Genomic DNA, 19,298 nt, shown 5'->3' with positions numbered 1-19,298 from the left:
TATAGGCTGTGCCCATCTCAACTGACCCCATCAAGACGGGGATAGTTGCGCGCCCCTCCCCCCCTCCCCCCTTCTCACTGTCCTCTGTGAGGAGGTGATTAGGGAATGTGGTAGGAGTTGGTTCTCCCAGCAATCATTTGAGAAGACTAGACTAGAATAAAGCTCATTATTAACTCCTCCGAAGGTGTCATCTGTCTGTCTGACCACATCAAAAGTAAACCTGTTAGAGGCTGGAGACTGAGAACTCCTGTGCCTCCTGTGTGTTTTCTGTGAAACAGATAGTTTTATAGAATTAATCCATAATAGACAAGCATTTATGTAATGCTTCAAGGTTTGCAAAGAACTCTGCGTGTGTACAGGTATATGTGTATTTCTATATGTAAATACACATACATTAATATATTCTTATTTTTCCTTCCAACATCCTTGGGAGGTAGCAATTACTATTCTTATTTTGTAGGTGAGGAAACTGAGGTAGTCAGAGGTTAACTGACTTGCCCAGGGTCACACAGTTAGTAATATCATAGGTAGGTTTTAAATCTGAGTCTTGAAGACAAGGCCACCTAGTTCTTTGTATTCAGTCACCAAGTATTTATTAAGCACCTACTATCTCAGAGTTAGAAGGAACCTCAGAACTCATCCAGTCTAAATTGTACTCAAACAGGAATTCCCTTTGTAATATTCCTATCAGGTTACTAGCCAGCCTTCTGCTTGAAGACCTCCAGTGATGAGGAACTTCTTACCTCCCAAGGTAGCTGTCCATTTTTGGACAATTCTAACTGTTGTAAAGTTTTTCTATTCTTCTGTACCTTTTACTTTTGGTCATGAGGTGATGAAGAGGATAAAGTGATCGGCCTGGGAGTCAGTAAGACTCATCTTCCTGCGTTCAAATTTGGCCTCAGACACTTACTAGCTGTGTGATCCTGGGCAAGTCACTTGATACATGTATAATAATGAGCTGGAGAAGGAAACGGCAAATCACTCCAATATCCTTGTCAAGAAAACTCCAAATGGGGTTATGAAGTGTCAAGTATCATTGAAAAATGACTGAACAAAAATCTTCCACCTATTGCCCCCAGGTTTGTTCTTTTTTTATTTTAATTTTTAATTTTTTTGCTTTTCTGGAGGGGGGAAGGCAGGGCATTTGGGGTTGTGATTTGCCCAAGACCACACGGCTAGTAAGTGTTAAGTGTCTGAGGTCAGATTTGAACTCAGCTCCTCCTGACTCCAGGGCTGGTGCTCTATTCACTGCACCACCTACCCATCCCTTCCCAGATTTATTCTTAGGGTTCAAACAAACCAAAGCTTCCAAATCACAATTATTCAAATACTTGAATGACTATTATCCCTTGTTAATTTTTCTCTCTAATTTAAATGTCCCCAATTAATTTAATCAATGATTTTTTAAAATCACCAATAATTTATTAAGTGTATGCTATATTCCATGTCCTGTGCTGGGCCCTTGTGATCCAAATACAGAGAACAAAAGGATTCCTATTATAAAGAGTTAACATTCTAAACAGGGAGACAACTCATGCATGTTTAAGTATGTATAGGATGATTTATAAAGAGAATTAATACAAATAAATACATGATAACTAAATATGAGAGATTTAGGGAGTTAGAATTCTATTTTAGGAGGGTGCTGCTGACCTCTAGAAGTATTCCAGGAATAACAGTCAAGCTGACTTGTCTAAGCAGTTAGGGTTTGGATGAAAAAAGATTTCATGTATAAAGAAGTGCTGAAGAAAAGGGTTCTATGAGGTAGAAGAGAGGACTGAGTATATTCCAGGTACTGGAGATGGCCTGTGCAACGGTATGAAGATATAACGTCTATAGCACCAACACAATATTCACAGCACCAACAGCCACTGTAAATATGCCAGCATAGTGCTTGTTTAAAAAATATAAGACCCTCCATATAGAAGACAGAAGCAAAAATTTTATTCAGACATCAGAAAACTGAATCCCAAAACCAGTTCCATCATAGTAGTAAAGAAGTTAATATAACAGCACAGAGAGCCACAGCATCCTTTAGCCTTCCCACAAACGAATATTTACTCACAAGCCTAACTGTCTCCCTCAGATGCGTCCTCTCCTCCCTCCAGTCTAGCTGCTCAGACTCCCAGCTTCCTGTGGAACTCTGCTCCACCCTTCATCAAACTCCTCCCACCACAGGCTCCATGTGATTACATTCAATCTATTAAGGGGCAGGGTATACCTTCTAAGCAGGGAAGATCTTCAAATTCCCATTACCATTCCAATAGCCCAGGAACAGAATGAAGCCCAGGTTGACTTGCTCACAGAGTACTTGAGGGCAAGGAATGCCCAATAGTACTGGAATGATAGGATGGAGCTAGATTTTGATGAACCTTAAAAGCTAATCTGAGATATTTATATTTAGTCATATAGAAGCAATAGGGAGCCACTGGGGTTGGTTGAGTAGAGAAGTGACCAGGTCACATATGAACTTAAGGAAAATCACTTTGGTATCTGTGGACCAGAGTGGAGAAAGGCAATCAACACAATGGCTTTTGCAGTTATCCAGATGAGAGGTGATGAGAATGTGGTAGTGTGAATTGAGAGAAGGGGTTGAATATGAAAGCTATGGAGGTAGAGTTGGAGAGAATGGGTAACTGATGGATATATAGAATGAGTTCAGGAAGAGAACCTGAAAGACTGGGGAAAAAATGATGATAACTTCAACAGAAAGAGGAAAGTTTGGAAGAGCCATAAATTTGGGAGAAATGCTAGCAAGTTCTGTTCAAACTAATGTTTCACTGTCCATCAGGACAAATTTAGGATTGTCAATTACCTTTCTAGAATGAGGTATCAAGAATGAAAAATAATACTCCATGTGGTGTGGCCATCCTAGCGTGTTGTAGGACATGAATATAACTTGTCAACATTAAGTTTCTGCTAGTATAAGCTGAGACCTCATTAGCTCTGTGATTCCACCAATACAAAATGAATCCATAGAGAACTCAGAGCCTACTTGATTCTCCAAGTCTTTTTCAAATGTACTGTTGTCTGGCACCATTTCCCCCATGTACTTGTGCAGTTGGTTTGGGGGGATTAAACTATGTGACTACATTTTAATCACTGTTGTCTCATATCTTATTTAACTTTAGCCCATCATTCTAGCAATGAAATATTATTTTGAATTCCAATTCTGTGTATTAATTATCCTTCCCATCTGTGTATCGTTCCCAAATTCATTGCATATGCCACCTATGCCTTTATTCAAGTCATTACTAATAATTTTGAAGTGCATGGAGCCCAAGGCAAAAGCCTAGCAGAACTCCAGGATAGACTCTTTTCCAGGTTGACATCAATTTATTCTTCACAATACTTTAGGTCCAGTGTTCAACTGTTCTGAATATACCTGTGTTATCATCTATCCTTTATCACTCCATCTTGTCCACAGAAATTGCTTTTAGGGATTGAAAAATGCCTTGTGGAGATCCAGGTTATATAGAATTCCCTTTCTATGCCCATCAAGTAGCTATCACAAAAGGAAATTATTTTAGACTGCCAGAGTTTGTTCATGAGCCCATGATGGATTTTTAGTAATTACTATTCCCCATACAAGTACTGCTGATCTCTAGAAGTTTTCCAGGAATCAGTCAAACTTTCTGGTCAAAGGCTTTTCCTTCTGTTCCACTCCATTTGCTTGAATATATACTATATTCTTCTCTTTCCAGTATTATGCCATTGGTCCTTCTTTGCACAGTTTTTGAAAGGTCATTAATGATATTTCCACAATCATATTTATAAAATTTTTTGGTTTCCTTTTGCTTCCTTTTGGCCTTTACCCAGGTATATGGTTTATCTGGTTCTTGTGACTTTATCTCATCAACTACTCTTAGATGCATCTCTTTACCTATCTTGGGTTTTAGTTCATTGTTGATAAATTTTATTTCCTCTCTATTTGAATATCATTCTCCTTGGTAAAGAAAATAAATGGAAAAGAGTTGAGTAATTCTATCTCTTGTTCCTTCATTCATTACCGTTGCTCCATCTACTCTTTGCAATGTTTATAATCTTTAAAATATGTATTGTAAATAGTTAGGTTTATCTTCCTCCCTTTTATCTTTTTTCCCCTATAAATTTTTTTTAGTTGCATTGTTTATTTTTCTAATAAAGAGAGCTTGATCTGGAGCCAAGTATACCTGAATTCAAATCCAGCCTCTCATACTTACTAGCTGTGTGACCTTGGGCAACTCACTTAACCTCTGTTTGCTTCAGTTCCCTCATTTCTAAAATGGGAATAAAAATAGTACATAGCGAGTAGAACCAGGAGAAATTTGTACACAATTACAGACACAACGTATATGTGATGACCAACTTTGATAGACTGGACTCTTCTCAGCAATGCAGTGATATAAGTCAATCCCAAAAGATTCATGATGGAGAGAAATATTTGCATCCAGAGAAAGAACTAAGTTTGTATCCAGGTGGAAGTAAAATAATCTTTTTCCTTCTCTTATTTGGTTTTATGTCCTCTTTACCATTTTTCATTCCAGCTGGTACAATCTGTCCTTATAACCTGACTAATGTATAATGTGAAAGTATTTACAGATCCTATACTTGACTATAAGCTGCCATGGGGGAAGGGGAGGGAGGGGGACAAAATGTGAAATTCAAGGAATTGTGGAATTGAATCCTGTAAACTAAAAGGAAACAAACAAATTAATTAAAGAAATTTTAAAAAAATAGTACATAGCTGCCAGGGTTGCTGTGAGGACTGAATAAAATAAAAATTATTAAGTGCTTAGAACAGTGCCTGGAACATAGTAAGAGATATATAAATGTTAATTATTATTATTGTTATTATGCATTCTTTATCTCTCCCACTGCTCCCTCAATTGAAAAATAATTTTTAAAATAGTAAAAAATAAATCTGTCCTGAAAAATACACATAGTCCAGCAAAACACGTTTCTACATTGTTATTGTTCAGTCATTTTTCAGTTGTGTCTGACTCTTAGTGACCACATTTGGGGTTTTCTTGGCAGAGATACTAAGGTGATTTCCCTTTTTTTTTCTCCAGTTCATTTTACAGATGAGGAAACGGAGGCAAACAGGATTAAATGACTTACTTGCCAAGGGCCACATAGCTAGTATCTGATGCCCAATTTGAACTCAGAAAGCAGTCTTCCTGAATCTAGGCTCAGATCTATCCACCGTACCCCCTAGCTGTTTCAGTCAGTATTTTAAGTCTACCATCTTTCTAGCTGAAGGTGCTAAGTGGTATGTTTGTTTCATCTTCAGTTCCCTGAATTCATGGTTTACCATTGCCTTATTCAGAATCCTAAAGCCTTTCAACGTGATTTTTCTTTATAATGTTGTCATTGTATAATTGTTCTCTAAGTTCTCCCTTTGTTGCTTATCAGTTCATAGGGGTCTTCTTGGTATCCTATGCAATTATCCATTTCATCTTTTTTATTGTATAATAATATTCTGTTACACTTATGTATCATTATTTGTTTGGCCATTCTCTAGCAGGTGGAAACCCTTTTACTTTCCAGTTTTTGACTACTACCAACAGAGGTGCTATAAATATTTTTGTACACATATGTACTTTTTCCTCTTTATTTCATGTGTTTGGGGTATAGGACTAGTGTTATTATAAAAGGATAGACATAGTTCAACAACTAAGACACTTGACACGTAGTAGCTGTGTGACCCTGGGCAAGTCACTGAACCCCAATTGTCTCACAAATAATAATAATAATAATGATAAAAATGATAATAAATTATATGACTTGGGTTCTAGTTTTTACTTTTAGAATGGAATTGCCCCCTACCCTGCATTGAAACACATCAGGAAAACAATGCTGTGTTTAGAGATATAAAATACTAGAGAGAACATTAGAGTTCACCTAAGTCCAACATTTTCCCTTTTTAAATGAGGAAAAAGGACTGAAATGGTTGAGATTTATCTGATGTAATATCATTATTAGTTAATAGAGCCAGCACTAGAAGCCAGATATCCTAAATTCCTATCCTATCTTTTTTCCACCATGCCAGCTGGAAAAATTAAAGAAAAAACATTTCAAAAGCTTGGCTTCAAATCCTACCTCAGATACTTACTAAATGATTGATCCCAAGAAAGTTATTTAACTTTCTCACCCTCGGGCTCCTCATATTTAAAATGAGGCTGACAATAATACCATCTACTTCATAGGATTATTAAATAATAATGATGATTATAATAGCTAGCATTTATGTGCCAATGTATCTCATCCTGACAATAACCCTGTGAGGTAGGCGCTTTTATTATTCCCATTTTACAGATGAAGAAACTGAGGCAAGGAAGGTTTAGTCACCTGCTTACGGTCCACTAGCTGGTAAAAGTCTGGGTCAGCAATCAAACTCAATTCTTCCTGACTCCAAGACCCCAGCTCCTTCCACTGAACCACCTAAGTACCTTATTGCAAGGAGTGGCTCACATAATGTAGGTAAAGTGCTTTGCAAAATTCTAGTGTTATATAAATATGGGCTTTTATTCTATTTTCTGTTCAGTGTGCAATTGGCTTTTCTAAATGGTAGTTTCTTAGGGAGACAAGTTATTGTCTACTTTAGTTTATTTACATAACACTCATCACCTGGTAATTCTGTATGTGAGCATTTAATACAGAATGCTATGCCTCATCACATCTCAATATAATCATTGACATCACCGATATCATTTTGGTCATTCGTAGGTATTAAAACTCTTGCCTATTTGTAATATTGTGCTCAGGAATCTTTGAAGTTATTCAAAATATTGCTCTTTCTCTCGAGGAATTTCAATATAATGTAGATTTTCTTCCCTTAGGGTGCAAGGTTATAGATTTCTTTAAAAATAGATTTTAATATAGCTTTCACCAAAGTATATTATTTGTGTGCTTCCATGTTTTATAGCCTTCACTAAAATCTTTTTTTTTTGATGCCTCATTGTGGAATACAAGAGGCAAATTCTAAGAACTAGAAAAGTTTTGAACAAAGGGAGTGACCCACTGATAGAATGAATGCTTGTTGTCCAAAGAACTAGATATGCTCAGAATTTGTGGTCCAAATCCTAGAGCTCAGAATAGATCATTCCCAGGTTGGCTACAGGCCAACTGTAACTCTTTGAAACTCTTGAAGAGCATCTATTAAGTTACAGAGAGTTTGAGACCTGGGTCAGTAGAAGGGATACCCACACTAATAAAATTTCAGGTCATTAAAAATTTTAATTTAATAAGGAATTTAATAGTATTTCTTAAAAGTCATGATCTCAACACATATCCTCCAAAACATAAGTACAATTTGATCTGAGGAAATGCAACAGTATTGGGAGACAGAAATAATTTTCGCCTTATCGACTATGTTATATCAGACTGTATTGGTAAGGTCTGATTGGTAAGACATTTTGGTAAGAATATATATCCCTGGGGGTGGCTAGGTGGCACAGTGAATACAGCACCAGCCCTGGAGTCAGGAAGACCTGAATTCAAATCCAGTCTCAGATACTTAACACTTACTAGCTGTGTGACCTTGGTCAAGTCACTTAACCCCCAATTGCCTTGCCTTCTCCCCTCCAAAAAGCAAAATAAATAAATATATATGTATATATATATATATATATATATCCCTATTTTATGTCTCCATTCATACTGATAATCAAGGTATTGCTGATCAGTTATCTCTGTGATCGCATCTTTCATTGAATCATACACAGTCCTAATGTAGACATGGGAGACATTGTGTAGGACCATGACCTCTGAGGAAGGTTTTGCTTGATAAATGCAAATGCATATTTAAAATAGACAAACGATTAACATTGAGGGATATTATATTCTCTACATACTTCAATCATGTGACTAAAGATATGGTTTGCTAAAGAAGATATTTTCAAGAATCTGTTTCTTTTTTGTATTTCCATCAAGGATGCCTTTGATGTATACAACCTTATCAATATTTTGTAGAGGTTAGATGATAGGTTTATGAGTCAGATGTACTGTTGATTACCTTTCATTGTTGTTAATAATAGTATGTATGATCATTTGTGTTCTTTTGCAATTTTCCAAAATTTGAGATGTTTTCATAATCAATACCTGAGTACCCTTAAAATGTAACACAAAAAACATATTTATCAGGTCAGGTCAAGTACTCTTATTCCTAGAGTCATCCTAAGTTTCATTTCCTCTTTATTTAGGGCTGAGTTGAGAGAGTCCAAATGCAGGGATTTGACTGTTATCAATAATGAGAATAAAATTTGCTACTGAAATGTCAGTGATTTCCATTTCATGTTCGTCTGTTGTCTAGTTTTGTGCCCTTAATAAGGAGATAAGGTAATTTTGCTGGTCAAAATTCAGTGATTTTTCTGGATAGGACTGTTTTTGAAAGATTAATTGTAAACTATTAACATCCAGATTAAAAAAAAAACCTTCTAAATTTCTAATAATAAGAGAAATTTGAATTAAAATAATCCTGAGGTTTTGTCTCACTGTCAAAAAATTTGCAAAGACATCAAATGTTTGAAATCTTTAGTCTTAGAGGAACTAATACTAATATGCCATTGGTAGAGATGAAAATTAGTTCTACCATTCTGAAAACAACTTGGAGATATACCAGAAAATTCATGGTTTTGTCTCTACCTTTTAACACAGTGATCTCACTACCAGATCCCAAGGATGTCAAAGACAGAATGAAAAGTCATATTTGTGTTAAAATATTCATATTTTGAATGAATGTTTAATTTTTGTGTGTGTGTGGTAGCAAAAACCAAACCAAAACAAAACCTGGAAACAAAATGGAAACCTGTAGACTAAGGAATGGCTGAACAAATTGTGTGTGGTAGTGTGCTACGAAAAAAACACTAATGTATATGGACAATCGATAGAAACATAGGAAGACTGTAACATGTTAGAACAGATGCATAGTGGAGTAAGCAGAATCAGGAGAAAAATATAGTCAATAGTTAGAGTAATGGAAATGAGAAGATCATTGAAACAGAAACTTAATGATGAGGAACAGTAATGATCAAATTTAGGCCTTGAAAAGAGATGTAGAAATGTGTTTCCTCCTTTCCTTGGAAAGATAGTGGACTATGTGTGGGATCTCTCATACCTTGTCATATGTGCCCACTGTGTCTCATTTTGTTTTTGTTATTGCTTACTCGTTTTTCAGCCATGACCAACTCTTCATGACCCCTTTTGGGGTTTTCTTGGCAAAGATATTGGAATGGTTGGCCATTCCATCCTCTTACTCATTTTTACAGCTGAGCAAACTGAGGCAAAAAGGGTGAAGTGACTTGCCCAGAGTCACACAGCTAGTATGTGTTTGAGTTTGGATTTTAATTCTCGAAGATGAGTCTTGCTGACTCCAGGCCCAGCGCTCTATCCACTGTGCCATCTAGCATTTGATTTTGCTTTCTTTTTTTTTCTTTTTTATGAGACAAGGTATATTGGTTTATAGGGAAACAAAAACATAAATAAAACTTGGTAATGGTGGTAGCTTAGATGTCTTTATTTTTAGTGATTCCCCATTTTTTTCAATAAGCGGCTTGTTTAAAGAGGTCTGGTGGGAAGTGTTAGGAATGCTTACTGTGTCTTTTGAACCTTATTGTTTCTTCTTATTCACTGTCATTTTTAACATTTATTCTAACCAGTTGATGATTTGATTGCATGCAGACAATCATTCTGAAATACCTCTCACATTTCTTATATTTTGAAATGTAGTAATAGGACCCGTTTTCATTGGTTCAACAGACTCCAGGGTGAGGGAATTCCCTCTACCAATGCAGACTGGCACTTTTTCAACTTAAAACAGAAAGAATTGTTTACACCATATAAGGTTAATGAAAAAAGTTTAAGAAGCCCTTGCATAGAACACTGGAAAGTTAAGTTATTTGACCAGGGCTACACATGGCTAAACCAGGATTTGAACCTAGATTTTCCTGACTTTGAAGGCAGGTTTTTAACCACTGTGTCCTCTATTGCATTGAAATCACTGAATACCAAGGTATAATTTGACTTTGACTTGGTTTAGTGGATGTTGTCAGGCCTCTACTGTGTTCTAGCTCTCACTGGTGTGAGATTGTATGTGAATGAAAGGATTGCTATATCACATATGTGTAACCATAATTTAGCTTTCATGCTAAATCTTCTCTCTCCCCCTCCCCACCCAAAAAACACTATGGCTATAGATCCAAGCAAGTAAGTGTTAATACGGAAGCCTTACATTTCCTAGAGCCTTTAGCCTACTTGAAATATACATTGGATCACTTCCTCCATGGTCATACCTTATCTAAGTTCTGTGGCTTCCATTCTTCTCCCTTTACAGTCTGATCGAAGAGGCAGAAACATTTTAAAGCATATGAATGAAGGGGACACTTTTGAAAATTGGTTGAGTGATTTCTTGCCCAGTAACATTACAGGGAAAAAAATTTAAAAAGACTTCTCAGGGATCCTTTCAAAAGAAGTTATAGAGACTGGTTTAGAGATGAAAACTTCCAATTACTTGGTGCCTAATTTCTCAGGTATTCTAGCAAGTCTCAAGTGCCAACTGTGGGCTTTATTAAAGAAATTCTCCATCCAATCTGACACAACTTTATTATGCACCATAATATTATATCCTTCAGAAAACCATTCCCTTCCACCCTGAGGAGACACTCTTCCTGGTAACAGCTGAGACACTTGGAGGTTTCATTCTGCTTTGAATGCATTAAGACTTCATTCATATCTGTGAAGAATTCCAGTATGCAATCAGATACTTTTTATAGAGCAAGGACACATTGAAAAAATAACTACTTTCTGTTCTGGGCAGTATTCTCCCTGGGAAAGAATATTGACATTCAACATTCAATGTAGAGAATATGGTACAATGCCACTATTATTGTTGAATCTTGTGTGAGAAATGAGGAGTGGTGGGGATACTGATTTCACATAAATACTTTAAACACACAAACACCATGTGTGTGTGTGTGTGTGTGTGTGTGTGTGTGTGTGTGTCTTTTCACTCTTTTTTCCCTTTAAAACTTTTTTTGCAGGGCAATTGGGGTTAAATGACTTGCCCAAGGTCACACGGCTAGTTTTTGTGTTAAGTGTCTGAGGCTGGATTTGAACTCAGGACCTCCTGACTCCAGGGCCAGTGCTCTACTCACTGTGTCATCTAGGTGCCCCAAAAACCTTTTAAGAACTCTGAAAACTTGGGAATTCTGATCAATATGGTGACCATTCGCAAATGAAGGGGCTCATAATGAAACATTCTATTCACCTCCAGATAGAAAAGTAATAGAGTGTAGATCAAAGCATATTTTTCCCTTTCTTCCTTCCTCCCTTCCTTCCTCCCTTCTTCCCTCCCTCTCTCTTTTTCTCCCTCCCTCCTTTCTTCCCTCTATCCCTTTTTTCTTCCTTCCTTCCTTCCTTCCTTCCTTCCTTCCTTCCTTCCTTCCTTCCTTCCTTCCTTCCTCCTCCTCCTGGTCTTCCTCCTTTCAGCATGGCTCTAAAAGTAGAATTTATTTTGTATAACTATACATATTCGTAATGGTCTTTATTGCCTTCTCAGTAGGTAAGGGTGGAGTGTGAGAAAATTTGTAATTGAAAATAAACTAAAATTGATTTTAAAAAATCAGAGTTGAGAAGGTAAACTAATTGAACCAGGAAGAAGGAGTTCTATTATAAATGGCTCAAAATTCTATATTATTCTGATTTATTATTGATGCTTGAAGAAAACACTATGGTATAGCTACATAAATATATTTTCAAGTGATTTTCCTATGTGCAATATGTATATTTAGTTATAGTATTGAAATTGTCCATGTCAGCTATGTTCTTTTCACCTTCTATTTAAACCTATCCAGATGGTCCTAATATGCTTATATCAGTTGCCATTAAAGCTTCTTTCCTCTATACTTTCTTTTATAAAATCAATTAATTAATTAATTTAGCTTTAGTTTTCAACATTCATTTCCATAAGATTTTGAGTTCTGAATTTCCTTCCATTCTTCTCCTCTCCCCTCCCTCAAATGGCATGCGATCTGACATAGGCTCTATATATACATTCATAGTAAACTTATTTTTCTCATTAGAAATGTTGTAAAGAAGAATTAGAACCAATGGGAGGAACAATGAGAAAGAAGAAACAAACAAAAAATAGCAAATAGTGTGCTTCAATATGCTTTTAGACCCCATAGTTCTTTTTCTGGATCCTCTATACTTTCTGAACGTATTATGTTCATCTCATTATGATACTCCTGGTTTAAAAAGTAAATTATATATTTATTTATATTGACATAGTACCTACTGTGTGCCAGGTACCATGCTAAGTGCCTTGCAATTATTATCTCATTTGATCTTCATGACAACCTTGGGAGGTGGGTGCTATTATTATTTACATTTTACAGATGAGAAAATTGAGGCAAACAGAGGTTTCTTTTCCTGAAGTCACACAGTTGGTTAATTTCTGAGGCTGGATTCAAACTCAAGTCTTCCTGACCCCAGGCCTAGGGCTCAGTGCCCTATTTCATCACCTACATGCCCTACTACGCCTCCTCCACTCTGGTCATCAGTCATCATCTTCATCTTCTCCCCCACACCCTGCCCCAACCTTAGACTTGGACCCTGGTTCCCAAACTCTGATAGGTGAGCTTTCACTTTACTTGGCCAGGAATCAGGCCTTTGTCCAACTTCTCCTTCACATTATGATTGTGAACCAATTTTACCCTTCCCCCCTTCACAATTCCCTTTATGAGTTAATAACATAAGACTAGAATAGAATAATAAGAACATAGCATTTGGGGCATACACCATTGAAAGCCTCCTTCCTGATTCAATCAGTTTCTCTTCTCAACAATGATTTCTTTTTTTAAAAATTCAATTTTGTTTTATGTTCTGTTCTAAATTCTCTCTTTTCCCTCCCCCTCCCCCAGAATGAATGTACCATGAGGGCTGAAGCTGCCTTTCTTGCTTATATTTTACCCCCAGCAGTTAAAATACTCCACTAAACATAGCAAATGCTTAAAAATACTCTCTCTCTCTCTGTCTCTGCCTATACATATATATGTATGTGTATATATATATATATATACACACACACACATATATATATATAAATCCTTCTATCTGTAATAATTACAAAAAGCTAGGATTTGACAATCATCATTTAACTCTAAAGCTCATACTCTTTCCATTAAATCAGAGGTTCTTAACTTTTGTGTGGATCATGGGATCACTTTGGCAGTGTGGTGAAGGCCATCAACCCTTCTCAGAAAAATGTTCGGGGTTTTTTTAATCAAAAGAAATGCTAAATTTCAATTGGAGGTTAGTGAAAGTAAAGATGTGGTATATTTTTCCCCATCCAAGTTCACAGACCCTATGATATTTATCCATAGACCATTTGGGTATTTGCAGACCTTAGGTCAAAAACCCTTGCATCACTGGATATTGTCTCTCAAAGTCTGCAGAATTATACTTGCCAATATTTGAGAATAAATACTTACCATTTGTGTTTGTGTCCAAATAATCAGAGTCCAGGTAATCAAAATTTTCACAGAACAGTATAATGATAATGAATGTTTATAATAATGTCCCTAGGTGCTAAAAGATCAGGATGTGCCTTTAGAATTACTAAAGAGTCAATAAATTACATCCAATGAATTTAAAAATACTAAATGTAGAAAGGACAGTGTAGGGCAGTGAATCGAATGCCAGCTTTGTAACCAGGGAGGACTGGGTTCAGGTCCTGTTTCTGACATGTAATGACTATGTAATCCCTGGGCAAATCACTTAACCTCTTAGGGCTTGGGGCAGTCCTCTATGACTGTACCTTGCTAAGAAGTTGCTAATCTATTAGTAGAAGGTGTTTCTTCACTTGGAGCTCTCTGTGCCAATTTAAATCATAGGTCCTATGCTAATGTGTGTTTTTAATTGATTTATACTTTTGAAATAATATTGTATTTTTCCAATTACATGTAAAGACAATTTTTAACATTCATTTTTTAAAATAAAATTCTGAGTTCCAAATTTTCTCTCTCCCTGCCTCTACTCCCTCTTCCCCAATATAATAAGCAATTTGATATAGGTTATGTATATGTAATCATATAACACATATTTCCTTATTAGTTATGTCATGAAAAAGAAACAGAACAAAGGGAAAAAAACTATTAAAAAATAAAGAAAATGAAAATAGTGTGCTTCAATCTCATTGTTTCCATCAGTTCTTTCTCTGGATGTGGATAGCATTTTCCATCATGATTCTTTTGAATTCTCTCAGATCAATATATTGTTGAGAAGAACTAAGTCAGTCATGGGGGACCACGGCACAGTGTTGCTGTCACTGTGTATAATGTTTTCCTGGTTCTGTTCACTTCACTTTTCATCAGTTCCTGTCTTTCTAGGTATTTCTGAAACCTGCCTACTCATTCTTATTCTATTATATTCATATACCACAACTTGTTCAGCCATTCCTCTATTAATGGGTATTGCCTCAATTTCCAATTCTTTGCAACCCCAAAAAGACTTGCTATAAATATTTTTGTGCATGTGGGTCCTTTCCCCCTTTTAATGATCTCTTTGGGATATAGATGTAGTAGTAATATTGCTGGATCAAGGTGTATGCAGACTTTTATTGCCCTTTGGGCATATTTCCAAATTGCTCTTTAGAATGGTTGGATCCGTTCACAACTCCACCAACAATGTATTAGTCTGTCTTACACTTCTTGAAAATTTCTCTCTACAATATATAGCATATATGGCAATTGCCAGCTAATTATACTATTCAGTTAAATAGAATATTAGGTCTTTTAACTATGGGGGACAAATAAGAGTTTACAGTTTATGAAACAAATACTAAGGGTAGAATTCTGTACAAACAGAATTGAGCTTTATCAAAGCATAAATATGGGTGGTAAGTCATGGACTATTTGTGCTGTTAGATTCTGCCCACTTTCTACTATATATTCTTTTGAGTTGGTATGAGATTATGCATTGTAATGGGAGAAAACCTTTACAGGTAGGAGAGGCCTTGTCCAACTCCAGCTCTGATACTTAGGTTGTTACTGGGAAAGTCAAGTAACCTCTTAACTGGAGATTCCACATCTATAAAATGATGCTGGGGCGGCACAGTGAGTAAGAGCACTGGCTCCAGTGTTGGGATGACCTGGAGATCGAATCCCGGGCTCAGACACTTAGCACCCACCCAGAAACACCTGGCCATGTAACCTTGAGCAAGTTACTTAACCCCAATTGCTTAGGGGTGGCCAGGGGCTCAGCGAATAAGAGCACCGGCTCCAGTGTCAGGATGACCTGGAGATCGAATCCCGGGCTCAGACACTCAGCACCACACCCAGAAATAACTGGCTGTGTAACCTTGAGCAAGTTACTTAACCCTGATTGCTTAAAAAATAAAATAAAATAAAATAAAATGATGCTAACAAGACCTATATAATTTTCCTCACAGGGTTGTTATGATGGTCAGTTAGAAGACATGTAAAGTACTACATAAATACCAGTTATTATCATGGATCGCTATGTGCAGGAGGGTAATCAACATGTACAATGGTTGAGTGTCCTTCTGTGTGTGTTCCCTGTGTATTTCATATGGCTCATTTCCTCAACTCGACTAAAACTTATTGAGGTCAGAGATTAAATCTTGTGTCCGAATTAGATTAGAAACTCCTTGATGGATTGTCTCTCCAAGTAAATTGTAAACTCCTCAAAGGCAGGAACTTTCCTCATGTTTCTTTTGTGCTTGGATGAATAACAGGATTCCAAAGCAAGCTAATTGAATAATTGATAGAAGGAGAGTAGTGTATATACCTACGTGTATGTATATATAAACACATGTGTGTATACATACAAATGCTTTTATTGGGGGATTTGTTCTATGTGCATACATGTGCATGTATATATGTATATGTACACATACTCATATATATGTATACATACATGCACAAGATTCTCTTCTCTTTGTCTAAACTGCCGTAGACTAGCCAATTATTAATCTACATGAGGAAAGGCTTTTGGCAGAGACAGCTAGGATTTAGAAATGCTGTGTCAATACCACTATGCTCATTAATGCACTGCAGTGTGGGAAAAAAGTTGATCTTCTCATCTAAAGAATAATCCCATCATCTGACAAGAAGCAAATGATAAGGTTTCTGGCCAGATTAAAAAAGGAAGGGCAGTAACTCATTAGAAAACATGTAAATGTCTGCTTAATTACTTGAAAAATGTCTTAGCCAGTACCTTTCATGACACCTGGAGGGCATAAACATGCCCATAAATTTCATTAATTTTTCTTCTTTCAATGCACCTGCATGGCCTAAAGGAAGGGATAGTAATGAAAGTGCTATGAAGCACTTTGCACTTGGGAAAGACTTCCAGAACTCATTTGGACGATATTCAGAAAGGAAGTACCAAGTTGCCCATCATTGTGCTTGTGTGTATATGTGCGGGCATGCACGTACACACACACACATGCGTGCACACACGTGGTATAGGGGAGATAGCTCTAAAATTGTGACCCAGTTATGAAAGTCATTCCCCTGACAAATCTCAGCTTTATTCTAAAAAGAGCACAAAATACTTTAGATACAAATGAAAAATCTAGTCTGTCCTCATACAATTCCAACAAAATGATGGAAACCCGTGTTACATTTCTTTTGGGATAACTATTGAGAACTAGCAGTGTGAAATAATTTGGCCAAGCTCAAGTGACAAATAGCTAATAATCATGTCTCAACACTCTTACTCAATTGAGGTAGCCATTTTATGAAAAAGATTCAAAATTGATTGATATTAATAACCTTTAATCAGCAAAGTATCATGTGTATATACATATACAAATCATTTTACTGGGGGTTTGTTCTGTGAAGTTTGGATTCAATCAAAGGGCCTACTTGAGGACCTGGAGGGCTGCATGTGGCCTATAGACTGCGGACACCTGTGAGACAGACACCCTACCCCTACCCTTAGCAGTCACATGAAAATGGAACAGGAAGTGTCTTAGTGAAAGACTGCTGCTGATGGTGACTGGGCAATACCCAGGACCTGGTTCTTCCTCCAGGTTGTTCAAAGTAGCAACTGGAAGAATGGGGACTAGACTTATGATAAGGAAGGAGAAAATGTTTGCTGAGGGAATATTTGGGAAAGGATACTCCTCTGTGGGGACTGGGGGGATGGGGAGGAAGGGCATTGTCTTCAGCACCTATTTTGTTATGTTTAATTGGATGTATTTAGCTTTGAACTAGTAGTCTTCTGGTATAATTTAGGAAAAGGAACGTTGATAGGGGCTCATCAGCTGTTCTTTTAAATGAATATTGGCCAAAAATGTACAACAAACCTGGAAGAGGTTCCTATTTATACTTGTGCTATTTCATAGCTAATATTTGAGAGGGAAGCATTCCATTAGTTTTCACAATTTATCTTATAACCCCAGTTCACATAGTGTGCAATAAAAAATACATATAATGCAATTTAGGAAATGCTGTCTTAGCTTAGTTTCTCCATTTGCTGCCAGAAAGCATGAGGAAATCCAACAGGGTCTTTAAGAATACTGTGATGGTCATATTTTATTTGATTATGAAGGTCCCCTATTTTCCCCAGGTTGGGGTAGGAAGAGGAACATAACATAGTTAGTATTCAAATGGTACAATGTGAGGATAGCCCTGTTCTTAACCACTTGGGAATGAAAACTGATTAACTGAGGGTTAGGCATAGATTTGGGGGGGGTGGTGTTAGGTGGTATACTACATAGAGTTCCAGGCATGAAGTCAGGAAGCCTCATCTTTCCAAGTTCAAACCTGGTCTCAGATACTTACTAGCTGTGTGATCCTGAGCAAGTTGTTTAACCCTGTTTGCCTCAGTTTCCTCATCTGTCAAATAAACTAGAGAAGGAGAAGGCAAACTGCTCTGGTATCTTAGGCAAAAACAATCAAACAAAGAAACGAATGCAGTCACAAAGAGTTGGATACAACTAGACAACATTTTCATGGTTATCAGGGGGATCCATTAAGGATGCACAATTTGGTGTGATTGGTGAGAGGAAGAAGGGGGGACAGGACTCTTTGGGAGGGTGGATGGGAGAGATTTCACTGTTCTTTGTTGTCCTGGTGAAAATTATGGCTGTAACACATGACATGGAGAGGAAACCTGCACAGGGATGGATCAAAGTTAAAAAGACCTATTGGTTCATTTAGATTTCATGTATTGTTCAAGACTCTTTCTTTTATGTGTCTCTGGTTACCTGTAAATACTATTTACTATGTCCTTAAAGGGCAGTATGACGGTAGATAGAGTCCTGGACTCATGGTCTACCTCGGATGCCACACACAGCTGTGTGATAATGAAGAAGACACCAGCCCTCTGAGCCTCAGTTTCTGCATCTATAAAATAAGGCTGATAGTAACTCATTACTCAACTCACAGGGTAATTATAAGGGTTTGTAAATCTCAAAGTCCTTCATAAAACCTCACTTTGTAAACCTTAAAATCCGTTGTAATTATTAGACATTACTAGTATAAATAAACCACAAAACTTACATACCTGAACTCTAAATGCATGACAAAGAGAGAAAAGAAAAGGGGGCAGATAAGCCTTGAGACAGAAGAAGCCTCTCAAGGTAGCAACATTTCAGGGGTTTAGGGTGAGTGAGTATTTCAAAGCCCCTTTAGAAACCATGGGAGTTTAGTCTTTTCCATTCTTAGTTGGGACAGTACCATAATTTCCCAGTGCACCTCAGCTCCCTTGGACCTTACAGAGGGGGCCAGTGATACTGAAAGTGATTAACTTTTATTATGGGAATCTTTTAGTTTACATTTTTTTTTTTTGCTTTTTGGAGGGGGAAAGGCAGGGCAATTGGGGTTAAGTGACTTGCCCAAGGTCACACAGCTAGTAAGTGTTAAGTGTTTGAGCTCGGATTTGAACTCAGGTCCTCCTGAATCCAGGGCCGGTGCTCTATTCACTGAGCCACCTAGCTGCCCCTTAGTTCACATTTTAATGTTTGTTTAACCTAATTCGAGGCATCCAAAGTCAAGAAGGATAAGGGACAAGGGATGGTGGGTTTAGGACAAAAGATAGAACCAGATCTGTCAGAGGAAACAGAATAAATCTAAGTCTCATCTGAAAGGGACAGTCACAGTCAAAGCTCAGTTTCTGGAAGGGATATCACTGGGCTGGGCCTTAGGCAGTCATAAGCAAGGCACAATAGGAAGAAAGAAAGGGTTGATGATAAATAATAAACTCTAGTCTGAAAAGTGCCTAGAATCAGTGATTGAGATAAGATGCCTCTTTTATGGAAACCATTACTTAGGCATCTTTCTCTTTGGTAT

At 37.1% G+C, this 19,298-nt stretch overlaps 1 protein-coding gene across 7 annotated transcripts in view; it reads left to right on the top strand.

The window, feature by feature from the left end:
* NTNG1 (netrin G1) overlaps window positions 1-19,298 on the top strand; it is a 433,521-nt gene that overhangs the window by 68,845 nt on the left and 345,378 nt on the right. The gene's annotated exons all lie outside the window — the stretch shown is intronic.

This window comes from Petaurus breviceps, unplaced genomic scaffold (assembly GCF_028583685.1).
Source record: "Petaurus breviceps papuanus isolate PSGF00001 unplaced genomic scaffold, PetGlider_PUasm1.0 186, whole genome shotgun sequence".
Classification (NCBI taxonomy): Eukaryota; Metazoa; Chordata; class Mammalia; order Diprotodontia; family Petauridae; genus Petaurus; species Petaurus breviceps.
This window is presented reverse-complemented; position numbering and strand designations above follow the sequence as displayed.